A 15,989-nucleotide genomic window follows, 5' to 3' on the forward strand; every position below is an offset into this window, starting at 1 on the left:
ACTCAGTTGGTTTCCAGAGATCGGGAGCTTAAGTTCCCAAACTCTGCTGCCCCCACTGGGGAGGATATTTTCAACGTAAGTCAGGTTGGAATTCGTGTGTGAACATTTATCTATGGCTGCGTATGTCGTTGTACAGGTAGGTTAAATAAACATGTGGGAGCTATGGTTTCTCTGTTCAAATTTCAAATTGCTGACGTACAGAAATTTCTGAGGAAGCAGAATAGCCTGGTAGAAAGGATTGAGACTTTGACGTCAAAGAGACAGTAAATTTCAATTGTGATTCTGCCCTATATGTGCTGTCAGTTAACTTCTCTGAATCTCAGCTTCCTTATTTATAAAATACAGATGGGTTTTATATAGATACAGTATAAAATGTAGACCTACATTTATAATATATAATATAAATTTATATATCTATAGATATCTATATATATGTAATATAAATATATTTATATATCTATAGATGTATATTTTTATATAATATACATAATATAAATATATATTTATATATAACATATGTAATATAAATACATGTTTTTATATATCTATAGAGATGTTTTATATATAATATGTAATATAGATATTTACTTATATATAATTGTAATATAAATATATAGCTATATATTTATATAATATGTAATATAAATATACAGCTATATAATTATATATAATATGTAATATAAATATATAGCTATATATTTATGTGTGTAAAGTCCAGATTATAGATATATCTGTAGATATGTAAAAATATATATTTATACATCTAGATATATATTATATAATATATACATCTAGAGATACATCATATCATATATCTTTTATATAAATGGGGATATATAAATAAATAGGGATAGATAGATATATTGCTATAGCTAAAGGATTTAGAAATGACGTATATTAAGCATCCATAAATACTATGTGCTCTATAAATGGTAGCTATTATTACCCAGTCATGACTAACCTGTACTATGTTATACAAAGCAGGAGCAAGTTTGATTGATGTGCCAAAATACATAGTTCAGACACTGAAAAACGACAGGCCATTAGGAAGAAGGGGATCGATGTCAACAGGAAATATGAGTAGACTTTGCAAATAAGTGAGATGAAACCTGGTCAAAAACCTGACAGTTCATTTGGAAAAAATGTCGATACCACCTTGAAATATTTGCAGAGATAGAAGATATAAAATTTACAATGTGCATTCAAGCTTGATTAAATATTAGACCATCATGAGACATTTGTTATCCATATCAAGAAAATCACTTGAGTCATAAGACTATACCTCCTAAATATAGCTTTAACGGCAACAGATCTATATAATTCTGAAAATTATATAGATTTTCAACCTGTTTTTAAAGAGGCATACAATTATGGATAAGAGTTTATCCCAATAAAATACCATATGTTAGAGGCCTTCCTGAAGCTGCAGTAACAAATTATCAGAAACTTGGTGGCTTAACATTACACAGAATTATTCTCTCATAGTTCTGGGGGCCAGAAGTCTAAAACCAAGGTGTCTGCAGGGCCACACTCATTCTGAAGGCTCTAGATAAAAATCTTTCCTTACCTCTCCCAGCTCCTAGTGGTTGCCAATATTCCTTGGTGTCCTTGGCCTGTAGCTGCAGAATTCCAGTCTTAAAAATATTTACAAGAGTCTAAAACAATGCTACTCTTCTCACGCATTATGTTTGTGTTTGAAAATATAGTTTTTTAAATTAAAACTTCATTACATGTTAAGTGTATAAATAAAACTTTAAATTTGTGCTTTAATTTTAATACAGTAAATGTCAGCAGAAAAACACACAAACACAAATGCTCTTTGAGATTCTCAAAGCTTTTTAAGAATTAAAATGATCCTGAGAACAAAAGGTCTGAAAACTAACAAGTTAAGATAATTTGATTTATTGAATTTTCATGTCTGATTTATTAAAGACATAGACGTTTCCTAAGAACCTCAGAAAATCTTCCTTGTTAGATTTGTAATTCTGTCTTTTGAAGAATTTGAGAGATCCATATTTTTTCCTGTGTAAGTGTAACTTAAAATATCTTAGGGAATGTCTGAAGTACATAAGTAGTGTTGATTATCTAAGGTAAATCAATTTGTATTTACAAATTAATTGAATATTCATTAAAGAATCAGTGATAACTTTGTTCATATTTTTCTATAGCATTTACTAGTTTGATTTTATAAATTTAATTAGATTTTTTGCAAATGAGATTGCTTTCTTGATTTCTTGCTAGTTTATAGTTGATGTATAGAAACACTACTAATTTTTCTATGTTGATTTCGTATCTTGCAGCTTTACTGAATTGATCACTTCTAAGAGTTTAAATAATTTAAATAGTAAAGGCTATATTTTTTAAAAGTTTAAAATTAAACTTTTAACAAGTTACATGTTATTTACAACACAAGTAAGAATAATCCTTTCTAAACACAATAGAAATTTAGATATTAAAATATATTTCTAAAACTCATTAACAGGTATTAGGAGCATAGATAACTAAGAAAAGTAGGCACAGGACAGGCACATTTTGATAAAGGGCCAAGAGATATGAGAAGTGTCTCCAGGAAGAACCCAATAAGTAGCATCCTTGGGGGTGGGGTTGTCAAGGAGAGGGTGTCACAAGGCCCCTGGTAAGTGCAGGGAAATACTAGAGAGAAAGAAAGCCCAGTAGAGGCCGTGGATATTGAGGATAATCTTTATCAACCTCTTAGGTATTAATCCCTTGTCAAGGGCTGAGAGCTTCTTCCAGGATGATTCAATGTGACCCATTCTCTGAGCAGCTTCTTACATAAAAATAACTTAGCAGACGTAACTTCTTACTTACACAGCTTTTTTGATTAAGTTAAGAATCTACAATATCTATCCAAATCCAACTTATAATTTTACAGTCTGAATTGAGTACAGTAAATTCCACACCCTCAAGTTGGAGTTGCAACACTCTAATATAACAGTATTTTATGAGATTCTATACTTGATATAGCTTATGGACAACTATTCATTAGTCATTATGTTGACAAGTAATAGATATGCAACTTAATAGAGCCTTTTCAAAAATCAGAAAAGTAATTAAAAGTAAATACTTTATTTTTAAATTCCAAAAGGAGCATTTTTGGAAAAAGCAAAACATTAGGTTTTTTTCTAATGTTCTCCAAACAAAAGGTTAGAGAATGAAGAAAAACCCACCCATAACTGTGTAATACCTAATAACAATTTAAGCATTTCCTTCAAATCACCTTATACACACATTTTTACATAGGAGGATTCACAGTAGGGATTTTAAAGAATTTTCTTAATTTAGCATTTATCATTAACAATTATCCAAAAACTTCAAGATTCTTATTTTACATGACATCAAGTGAATCATTTACCTATTCTCTAACAGCCAGATAGCTAGTTTGTTTCCATTGTTTTACTCTTATGAAGAAAATTATAATAAACATATCAGGCACATAATGAAAAAACGTTTAGGAACAATACCAGACAACTGGAAAAAGACTAGTGGATAATCTTCGGTACAAGAGGCATTTTGCTACCTGGCCTGCTCACAAGATCACTAGGTTCTAGGTTCAGAGAAATAAGCAAATAGATACCATAGGAGGTAGAGCAGCAAAGAAACCCTGAAAATTAGGTGGCTGATCCAAACTAGGGCTGCCGGGTGCAAGGATCACCATACAAGGTTGTACAGGTTGTATGGCCCTGAGCAAGGACACCTAACTAAGGTGGGAAGTGGGACAGGCACTCAGCCCATGCTTTTTCAGCCAAACTATGTGCCATCCAAGCTCAGGACTGTATCCTAATTTCTACAAGGACAACAACATCCTCTAACCAAGCCCAGTGCCAAGGAAACCACATCTACCCCTATGAGGTGACTTCTTTCACTCAAATGCTAGAGGAGGTACTGGCTGTTACATAAGATCTGAAATACTAAGGTTACAAGAGCAGAGTAGAGCCAAGGAAGAGATGGGGGATGGAATTAAAGGCAAATAGATGGGTGCTTATGATGAAGAAACAAGAAGTTCAGATGCCATGGTGGATTAATTTTAAGGTAATTGAATATGTGAAAGGATAGAAGCAAGACAGTCAGAAGCAATAAAGTCTCTCTAGGGATAAAACCCAAAGTAATTTTTGGAAAAAAAAAGTCACATCTTTTAAAGAGTAGCTTAAATTCCCTAGTTCTAACGTGGTTGTTTGGTGTTGACTTTCCATAGCATTCTTCCTCCAATGCTCAGTACTGACAAATACAGAGTTAGTTATGTCCTTGTTTTTAATTAAAGTAAGCTTTTTTTGCCTGTTTCATGAAAGGTTGAAGAGGCATGATGTAGTGTTTATGCATGCAGGTAACCAAGTCAAAAAGACACGTGTCTTAAACTCAATCTTTCTGAGCCTTCTCATGAGGTTCCCACGTTGGGCGCCAGATATCGGGGGAAACCAGCCCCTGATATTTCACGTACGTTCTTTTCTATTTCCCTAAGTGTCAGCTGGTCTGAGAAATAAAAGGAAAGAGTACAAAAGAGAGAAATTTTAAAGCTGGGTGTCTGGGATAGACATCACATATCAGCAGGTTCCGTGATGCCTCCTGAGCTGTAAAACCAGCCAGTTTTTATTAGCAATTTTCAAAAGGGAGGGAGTGTATGAATCGGGTGTCGGTCACAGAGATCACGTGCTTTAAGGGCAACAAAAGATCACAAGGCAGAAGGTCAGGGTGAAACTAGAATCACTAATGAACTTCCCTGTCCTGCTGTGCATGCACTGTCAGGGTTCAAGAGCAGAGAACCAGTCTGACTAGAATTTGCCAGGTTGGAATTTCCTAATCTTAGCAAGCCTAGGGGCGCTGCAGGAGACTAGGGCATGTTTCATCCCTATCTACATCTGCATAAGACAGACACCCCCAGAGTGGCCTCTGAGGCTACCCTCTGAGGCTGACAGCTCTCACCTAATCAGGTGAAAGCTGCTACATCTTTAATAAATCTCCTAAGTAACACAGCCTAGTTGCACACATTTCAGTAAACAGAGCCATGTCCTGAGGTGTCTTGCCATAATGGTGACACCCCTAAAGTGGCAGGGAAATCAGGAATGGTCCGAGGCACCACTGGCTGCAAAGGCTGCTTGTGCTGTAGTGAAGCTCCTCCGGCACACTGACCTCCCTCTCCCAGGTTCTTCCACAGGCTCTGGTGCTGCTTCCCCTTGTCTGGAGGCACTCTCTGTCCCCAACCGATGACTGCTTTCTGCTCTGAGTGCTTACTTTCTGCTGTCCATAGTCCCCACATCTCAACCCTCATCGGTATGACCACTCACCTGGTGTTGAGAGAACACAGCTGTCCAGTGTAGGGAAATGTAACTGCCCTAAATTCAACAGAAACACAAAAGGGCATGAAATCACCTACCAAATTATGAAATATGAGTTCAGGTTTATGTCAGTGTATATAAAAGTAATAAATGTTCTCATGATGGCAAACAAAATTGGAGGACTACCAGGGCTGTCTTGGAGAAAGACCTTCTTCTACTATGAAGATATTTATTATTCCAACACTGCAATCCTTTAGTCACCATGCATACCTATAATGTCACCGTGTTCATGTACATTCTTCTTGTCATATCAACATACACTCTCATCTATCACTAAACTCCAGCATTGCTGCTATCAATTAAGAAGTAAATTCTAGTGTGTCACTAAAGCATTAAAAAGTGATTTGTGGCCGGGTGTGGTGGCTCACGCCTGTAATCCCAGCACTTTGGGAGGCCGAGGCAGGTGGATCACTTGAGGCCAGGAGTTCGAGGCCAGCCTAGACAATATAGTGAAACCCTGTCTCTACTAAAAATACAAAATTTAGCTGGGCATGGTGCCACACACCTGTAATCCCAGCTACTCAGGAGCCTGAGGCATGAGAATCTCTTGAACTCAGGAGGTGGAGGTTGCAGTGAGCCAAGATCATGCCACTACACTTCAGCCTGGGCAACAGAGCAAGACCCCATCTCAATAAAATAAAATAATTTTTAAAAACATAACTTGTTAATTCACCCATATCATAGAAGTTGTAGCTATCCTAACTAAATAAGTGATTTCATTACTTTAGGGAGGGATAAGAAGCTTAAATTATTATTGCTTAGAAGTAAACTTTCAACTATTATTTAAAATCACCTATGAAAGTCCCACTTTTGGCTTAAATTTTGTTAAATGGCATATTGTTGGCTTAGAATGACAAGTGATTTTTCTACTAAACTAATATATCCATGTGTCATTATGATTTTTATCTCAGGAGTCTTTCCAAACATTAAGAAACTCTTCTTTATGATCGCTTTATATTATAATTATAACAGCCACCGGCCAGGCACAGTGGCTCACGCCTGTAATCCCAGCACTTTAGGAGGCCGAGGCAGGTGGATCACCTGAGGTCAGGAGTTCAAGACCAGCCTGGGCTACATGGTGAAACCTCATCTCTACTAAAAGTACAGAAATTAGCCGGCCGTGGTGGCACATGCTTGTAATCCCAGCTACTTGGGAGGCTGAGGCAGAAGAATTGCTTGAGCCCAGGAGGCGGAGGTTGCAGTGAGCCGAGATTGCGCCATCGCACTCCAGCCTGGGCGACAGAATGAGACTCTAAGAAAAAAAAAAAAAAAAACAGTTATCATTTCTTACTAGCAGAAACTTATCCTTACCTTAGCATTTAGGTCAAAATGCAACGTGTAAAGTCCCTGGATTACCCAGAAATAGATTATAAATGAAATAACTTCTCTAAAAGGGAAAAAGCAAGAAACATCTACTTGGGAGTGTACACTCTTGCAATAAGCTGATTTAATGCCAAAGTGGAGACATTTTTAGCATGCTTTCCCAACTGGGGCCAAACAGATGCCTTCTCATTTGAGGGGGTGTCACAGGGAATCGTTTGAGCAGTCATCACATATGTATGCTCAACAGAATTCAGCATAAACAATTGGGAAATTGCAGTCTGGTAAGAAATTTATGATTAGCTCATTTCTGTAGGTATATTCATACTAGGAAAGACAGGACTGCTTGCTTGTTTTCTCTGAATTTCCATTTCTCCAGCCAGAATGGTGAGCTGCAAAGATGACATTGATAATGAAAGTCCTAGAAACCATTAACCATAAATATTTATGGAGTACCTATTCTGTTCAAGGCAGTTTGCTCAGAAAATCAGAGAATCTGCTGTATCAAAGATGTTTTAACAACACACAGCAGCTATTACTACAGTCCATGCCTTGCCTAATCGCAAAGAAGACGGTCTTTACTGTGCGGACATCTGCCCTGGAAGGCGTGCCTCCGAGCGTGACTGCACTCCTTAATCCTCAACTAAGGACCTCTGCATCCTGGGGAATTCAGTTAAATGGTCCATTCTGGGGCAGAGGGAGGGCAATCCCTAGCAAGGAAGAGTTGTGAAAGATAAAAAAGACACAAGACCTGTGGGTGACAGTCTAATAAGGGTCATGTACAACAGTGATACATGCCAATCTCATTACATGGTAGTCATGTGATTCAAGGACCATTTTGTTCCAGCTGTTCCTGACAGCTGTGCTCCTCCCTTCGCTCAGCACGAAGATCCTGAAGCACCCTGATGACGGCGTTATGTTCAGTGCCGTCACCTGCACTGCCTGATTATACTTACTAAATTCTAAGATAAAAATACACTTGCTCTATCTCCTGCTTTCATTTCTTCTCTCTGTCAGTCTCTAACTCTCATGTATTTACCTGCTTTGCAAGTTTCTGCATGTTCATGTTTTTAAATGTGCCTGTGAGTAACACTTTCCTAATTCATCTACTGTGTCAAAGAAAATACCTCCTCCACTACTTCACCCCCATTAAGGCTTGGAGCTAATAAAAAATATCACCCATTCCTTTTTCCTTGAAAGTCATGCAAAAAATTATGATATTTATATATAAAGATGGGTTTTTTGAAAAGTCTCCATAGAAGGAAACTATTACCACAGACTGTGTATGAATGCCTGTATCCCATGAGAGTCTAACACCGAGCCTCCTGAGATGGTGTATCAAAAGCCCCTTTTAACTTGAACTCTTCATTTGGATTGCATTTGCAGGAAGATTTAAATGCTGTATGTAGGGAATATTTGTTGACTGACAGAATCAACTTAAATGCAAGTCGTGAGTTTTAAGAAAATTAAAGCAGCTTTATATAGAAGTTAAGTTAAGGCAAATCCCATGACTTGCTGCAAAGTGGAATTAGAGTGCAGGCATAGATATCAAAATCTATATTCTTCACTGCTGGAGCTGGCTGATAACAACAACAACAAAATCCTGAAAGGGATCTGCTGGAGACAGGATTGGCGAGAGCAGGGGAAAAGACAAATGGCACTGCTTCAGCTGGAGCACAGAGGCAGGACCTGTTCAGGAGCCAGAGGAGGAGCCGGAAAGCAATCCACAGAAGCTATGAAGCCCTGGGGGCCCTGGGAGGACGCAGCAAAGAAATGCAGGTGGATGGTTCCCTCTGTTGGTGAAAAAATTGCAGATCATATTAGTTGCATCACTGATTTATGGGAAACAATGAAGAAAATATTGGAAAAGATAATATCTGAGGATACTAAGGCAAGGTGGGGAAATCTGATTTGCAGTTTTAGAAAAGGAATCCAGTTTAGTGGTCTGGAGCATTTGTAGTAACAAGCCAGAGTCACATGGAAGCCCAGAAGCTTGCTTAATAACTTATTTATTTATTTACTTATTTAGAGCCTGAGTTTTGCTCTTGTTGCCCAGGCTGGAGTGCAATGGCGCGATCTCGGCTCACTGCAACCTCTGCCTCCCAGGGGTTCAAGTGATTCTCCTGCCTCAGCCTCCCAAGTAGCTGGAATTACAGGCATGTGCCACCATGCCCGGCTAATTTTTGTACTTTTACTAGAGATGGGGTTTCACCATGTTGGCCAGGTTGATGTCAAACTCCTGACCGCAGGTGATCCACCTGCCTCGGCCTCCCAAAGTGCTGGAATTACAGGCGTGAGCTGCCGCGTCCGGCCTTAATAACTTATTTTTAGGACAAAATATATGTATAGATTTTATTTTATGCAGAAACACAATTATATTAAATCTAGCTCTTTGTTTCATGGTAAATTAGAGCTTAGCACAAATATTATTCCTCCTGTATAAATGCTTTATTTAGCTGAACAAATTACATTGTAATTCTCCTCAGTTTAAAAATGTAGAGCTCATGGGTTTTCAAAAGGTTCAGGGGAAACATACTAAGTTTCAAAGCCTAAACCTGTTAACATTCCTCCCTTATTCTTGCTTTACCGTGATATGCTCTGCTGCAGATGTTTCTCAGAGACATTCAGTGAAAATCTTAAGTCTCTTTGTTCATCTTTTTTTTTTTTCATCCCAGAGGTCTTTTATTTATTTTTTTTAACACCTATTATGCCATGAATTCATAGGGAATAGGTTCCAGCAGCTCAGGCTCCTTCCCATTGGTTCTCACAAAGTGTGCTTCTCTGGGTGGAGCAGGCTGGCGCTTCAGCTGAACCCAGGTACCTTTCTCTTTGGCTTCTTTCTTTTTCTGATCATTTTCCTTCACGCGTTTCAGGAAGCTATCTCGGCTCTTAGAGTGCTTAATGCGCTCAATACGCACATTAATTCTCTTGGCAAGAATCTTGCCCTTAACTTGTTTGTTTACAACAATGCCAACAGCATGCTGGGTAACATTGTAGACTCTCCCAGTTTTGCCATGGTAACACTTGTGGGGCATTCCTTTTTGAACAGTACCCATTCCCTTGATGTCTACGATATCACCTTTCTTATAGATTCGCATATACGTGGCCAAAGGAACAACTCCATGTTTTCTAAAAGGCCTAGAGAACATATATCAGGTGCCTCTCCTCTTTCCCTTTGTGTTCGTCATTTTGGCGAATTACTGGAAGATGGCGGTTCCGGCCGAAAGGGCTGTTCATCATTTTTAATAGTTATGTGACTTCAAGTCTTTAAGAATGGTTGAAAGGGGACAAATAAAGAATTCTTTTCTTAAATTAAAAACAAAAAAGTCTTCACCAACTTAAGCATCTGGGAAGCTGTGAACTCAGAGTAATAAAGATTGATTAACCTTAACTGGAGAAAACTCCCACAGACCTTGAAATACTTTTGTGTAGGAGATAAAGAATGCAGTTGACTAATGATCTCACAAGGGCAAATACAGAAGATAAACTGGAGGCATCTACAGGATCTTCCTTGTTAGGAACACTGCTCAGGTCTTTGTTCTTTGAAGGAAATCTACGTTTATGAGCCGCCAGATCTGGCCTGTCAAACCTACTTTTCATTTTGCTGACTGACTGATATCCAGATGACATGAACAGTTTTCACATGTGACACATAAATATGTGCATGCAATTTAAGAGCTTTGCTTGTCATCAGATTTGGAGAAGGAATAAAGGAAAACATCATATGCATTTTTTAATATTTACATATCAATACGAGACTAAATTTCAGTCTGTGTGCCCCACAGTGAGATCAGCAGAAACTCTGCCTGCTTTTTTTTCTATTGAGAAGTTCAACAACATTAAAACAAACAAACAAAATTACTGGTTAACTCTTTTGCAGTATCCATTTTTGTCTCAAAATTTTTGTCTCAAAAAAAACCCTTTATTATTTTCCATAGTTGAGAATTAGCATGCCCTTTTTGCTTAAAAGTATCAAAGTATGACAAAGAATTTCATGCATCCAGACATTAATTGAGGAAGCCGCTAGTGGCCTTTGCTGTAACAATGTTGATATTTTAAGTACATTTTGAAAGGCTGAGTAAGTGAAAATAAATAGTGCATCTATACTCGTTGAGTTCAGGACATTTAGATCAGAGATCTATATGTCTCAATAGAAACTCTCTTGGTCATTTGTGAGATTTGTCTCGAGAAAGTTTTTGCTCCTAATGAAGTGTTACCAGGAGCAGTTTGAGGGGTGAGGTAGGGGGAGGTGGGGGGCGGTTCTTATCGTGAGACTGGACTCAAGATTCAGTGCAGTGGCAAAGTCATTGAGCTTTACAAGTCAGAGGGAAATAAAGGTTTTCCTTAAACAAAGAAGCTCTCACTCGTGTTAATAAGCTTTTCTGAGGGAGAAAGAGAATGATGAAGTGGGGGAATTATACATATCTTGTATCCGAATTTAGCAGTAAATAATCATTACTGTTGAACCTTAATAGCTATACTGAATACAAATTATTGCACTGCATTCTTTTTACCAAAATAAAAAGAGGAGAAGCTTTCGTCAAATAGCTAGATCCAGCCGATTAACACAGCCTTCACCTCACACACTTACCATTTCTGTAGTGAGAACATTTAAAATATCTCTTAGCAGTTTTCAAGTGTACCGTACATTATTATTAACTGTACTTACCATGCTGCACAATAGATCTCCAAAACTTACTCCTTCTCACTGAAACTTTCTACCCTTTGACCGAGATCTCCCCATCCCCACCCCCAGCCCCGGGCCCAGGTTACCACCATTCTACCCTCTACTTCTATGAGTTCAACTTTTTTAGATTTCACATATAGGTAAGATCATGCCTTATTTGTCGTCTGTGCCTGGCATCTTTCACTCAGCATCATGACCTCCGGGTTCATCCACATTGTCACAAATGACAGAATGCCCTTCTATTTTGAGATTGAATAGTATTTCCTTGTTTATATATACCACATTTTCTTTATCCATCCATTAGTGGACAGTTAGTGTGATTTCACATTTCAGCTATTGTAAATAATGCTGCAATAAACATGGGAGTTCAGATATCTCTTCAACATACTGATTTTATTTCCTCTGGATATATACCCAGAAGGTAGGATTGCTAGATCATACAGTCATCCTATGTTTAATATTTTTAGGAACCTCCATACTGTCTTCCATGATGACTGTACTGATTTACATTCCCACCAACAGTTTACAAGTGTTCCCTTTTCTTTACATCCTTGCCAACACTTGCTAACTTTTATCTTTTTGATGATAGCATTTCTAACACATGTAAAATGATATCTCATTGTGGTTTTAATTTGTATTTCCCAAATAATTAGTGACGTTGAGCATGTTTTCACACACCCATTGGCCATTTGTATATCTTCTTTTGAGAGGTGTTTGTTCAGGTCTTTTGCCCACTCTTTAATCCAGTTATTTGGGTTTGTTGCTATTGAGTTGTTTGAGTTTCTTATATGTTTTGGATATTAACCCCTTATCAGATATATGGCTTGGAAATATTTTCTACCATTCTGTGCATTGTCTCTTCACTCTGATCAGTGTTGCCGTGGTTGTGCAGAAGCTTTTTAGTTTGATGTAATCCCATTGTCTATTTAACTCTTTAATCCATATTGAGTTGATTTTTCTATGTGGTGTGACATTAGAGTTTAATTTCATTCTTTTGGGTGTGAATATCCAGTTGTCCCAACACTATTTACTAAAGACACTATTCTTCCTCCCTTGTGTGTTCTTGGCAACTTTGTCAAAGATCAGTTGACCGTACATGGGTGGATTTATTTCTGGGCTACTTACGCTGTTCCATTGGCCCATATATCTGCTTTTGTGCCAGTACCATGCTGTTTTGATTGTTATAGTTTGGTAGATTTTGAGATCAGGTAGTATGAGGGAGGGATTTTTTATAGGTTTGAACATTTATTTAATACCTGGAACTTTAAATTTTGTTTGTTTGTTTTGTTTGAGACGGTGTCTCACTCTGTCACCCAAGCTGGAGTGCAGTGGCATAATTTCAGCTCACTTCAACCTCTGCCTCCTGGGCTTAAGCAATCTTCCCTCCTCAGCCTCCTGAGTAGCTGGGACTACAAGCACAAGCCACCATGCCCAGCTAATTGTTTTGTTTTGTTTGTTTGTTTGTTCATCTGTTTTTTGTAGAGATAAGGTCTCGCTATGTTGCCCAGGCTGGTGACGAACTCTTGGTCTCGAGTGATCCTCTTGCCTTGGCCTCCCAAAGTGTTGGGATTATAGGCATGAGCCATGGTGCCCAGCTTAAAATTTTTATTTCTTAATGTGTTATTCAATATATTTAAGTACACGTTCACAATGGGTGATCTTGTACTGAATAAAAGATAATTAGGAGCTGTGCCGGATACTGCTAGTTGCCTACCCAATAGTTATTTTTCTTTCTTATTAAACAACCTCTGCATTGTGTCAGTGAAAGCAGCTGAACATCTCCCAGGTTCCCTTGTAGACAGAGAAGATCAGCAACGTGTAAGAAGTAGAAAGTTATTTTAAAATATTTACTCAACTGACAGACACATCCGTTTTCTCCTCCTCTCTTCTTTTTTCTTCCTTCTTGAAACATGGATATAAAAGGCCGGAGCCCCAGTGGCCTCTGTTACCCAGGAATAAACCTTAAGGATGATAATCCAGGTGCAAAGCAGAAATGCAGAAGAAGATGCCTGACTCTCTGATACTAGCATGCCAATGAGAACCAACTACATCTGACTGTGACATTTTATTTTAGTTTAGTTTATTTTTATTTTTGAGATAGGGTCTCGCTCTGTCACCCAGTCTGGAGTGCAGTGGCGTGATCACAGTTCATTGCAGCCTTGACCTCCCAGGCTGAGGTGATCCTCCTACCTCAGCCTCCCGGGTAGCTGGGACTACAGGTGAGTGCCACCATGCCTAGCTAATTATTTGTATTTTTTGTAGAGACGGGGTTTCACCATGTTGCCCAGGCTGGTCTTGAACTCCTGGGCTCAAGCAATGCACCTGCCTAGGCCCTCCCAAGTGCTAGGATTAAAGGCGTGAGCCACCATGCCTGGCCTTCCATAATGTTTTAGAAAAGAAAAATAAACCTTTATTTTGCTTAAGCCACTGTTATTTCAGATCTCTGTTATTAGCAATGAAACACCATTCCTAACTCTTATAGGAGACTGATTTTTTTCAAAGTTTTGTTTAACATTTAAATAAAGATAGAAATTCTAAATTAATAGTTTTAATAATATAATCAACACATTTCAATGAAATTTGAATCCAGGACACATCAGTAAGTGAAAAGTAGAGAGATAGAATTATAAACTATCACTGCCATAATATTTACAAAGATAACATTTTCCAAACTAGAACTTAAATTTTCCTTAAAATATTATAATGCCTTTAAAATTCTGTTTTCTTTACTGGATTACTTAATTTTAAATACCTTTGTTGGAAAGTGGTCTTTCTTTTTAATTGACAAGTAAAAATTGTGCGTGTATTGATATGGTATACAACATGCTGTTTTTATGTAAGTGTACATTGAGTAATGGCTAAATCAAGCTCTTTAGCCTATGCATTAACCCACATACTTATCTTTTTATGGTGAGAGCATTTAAAATCTACTCTCTCAGCAATTTGCAAGTATACAGCATATTGTTATTAACTATATTTACCATGATGTACAACAGATCTCTTGAACACTTATTCCTCCAGTCTAACTGAAATTTTGTGTTCTTTGTTTTCCATGGTTTCTAGAACAGGGGATGGCACATGCTAGGTACTATATATATATATATATATATATATATATATATATATATTTTTTTTTTTTTTTTTTTTTTGAGACAGAGTCTCACTCTGTCCCCAGGCTGGAGTGCAATGGGGTGGTCTCAGCTCACTGCAGCCTCCACCTCCCAAGTTCCGCTGCTTCAGCCTCCCGGGTAGCTGGGATCACAGGCACACGCCACTACTCCTGGCTAATTTTTGTATTTTTAGTAGAGATGGGATTTCACCATGTTGGCTGGGCTGGTCTCGAACTCCCAAAGTGCTAGGATTACAGGCATGAGCCACCACTCCCAGACCCTTATACATATTTTCAAGGTAAGGGAGGATGGCGCTTAGCATGACATATTACTTATGTAACACTGATAGAATTGTGGGTGATTAAACTTTTGGTTTTAATTTATGAAAAATAAACTGTTTCCTAAAGAAGAATATGGGAGAGAAAGAGAAAGCAAAGGGGATATCAAATAGATCAAAGACAAATTCACTCTTTTGTTTTGAGCCATCTTCTTTCTCTACAATCAAAATCCTGAAGTTTTTTTAACCTGATGGGCAAGGTTAAGAAAGACAAGGTTAAGGTTAATAGACAACTCACCAACTTGTTCCCTAATACCCAGCTTTCAGAGGCATGACTCTGGATTCAAACATTTGCTTCACCACTTACCCTGATGTCCTTGGACGAGTCACTGAACCTCACTGCGAGTCTGTTCTTGCATCTCTAAAAATGAGAATAATAGAACCTTATGGGACACTCTCCTGTAAATTAGTAAGAACAAGTCAAATGGACAAAAGATCTGACTAGGAAACAAAGGGTCACTACATTTATCAAGAACGTTCCAAATATCTTGGGTATCAGAATTGCAAATTGAAGCAATGATGAGGTTTCATTGTAGACTAATCGGACAGGAAGAACTTAGAAAACTGGGTAATTCCACTGCCAGCAGAGAGACACAGAGATAGGGTTGGCTGTGCTGCTGGTAAGCCTTGGCCCGATACTCAGCAGCCATTCTGGGGAGCAGTCAGACTGGTCCCTGTCAAAATGCAGGTAGACTGCTCACGGTGGCCTAGCAAGGACGGATCCTGGGTGTGACTCTCGTAGGAATTCTCACCCAGCTCTGTATGAAGCATAAGTGGGGACGGTCCTTGCTCTGCTGTTCCTGGGAAATTCAGAGGTAAACCGAGCCACAAGCTCATAATAGAGCACTAGCCAGCTGTTGGAGGTAGTCGGATGGTGTACACAGGACAACACTAGATATTTTTAAAACAGTGTTGAGTGAAGAAAGAAAGAAGCAAAATAAGACAATACAACAAACATAAGTTAGAATAAAGGCCCATACAACAACAATACACATTTTGCCAATAGCACATCCATGCAAAAGAGTGTGCACTGCACTCCTTAGAATTGCACCCTGTGAGGATGGGAGCGAGAATTTTGGCTACAGGCAAGGAGGAAAAGTAACTGAATAAATAACTTTAAAAGTAATTGAGGGGTCAGGTGTGGTGACTCACTCCTGTAATCCCAGCACTTTGGGAGGCCAAGA

At 38.2% G+C, this 15,989-nt stretch overlaps 1 pseudogene; it reads right to left on the bottom strand.

Moving 5' to 3' along the window:
* Positions 1–9,349: 9,349 nt before the first annotated feature.
* Positions 9,350–9,894, bottom strand: LOC119627564 (large ribosomal subunit protein eL21-like; annotated as a pseudogene).
* Between the last annotated feature and the right edge of the window lie 6,095 nt (positions 9,895–15,989).

This window comes from Chlorocebus sabaeus, chromosome 3 (assembly GCF_047675955.1).
Source record: "Chlorocebus sabaeus isolate Y175 chromosome 3, mChlSab1.0.hap1, whole genome shotgun sequence".
Taxonomy (NCBI): Eukaryota; Metazoa; Chordata; class Mammalia; order Primates; family Cercopithecidae; genus Chlorocebus; species Chlorocebus sabaeus.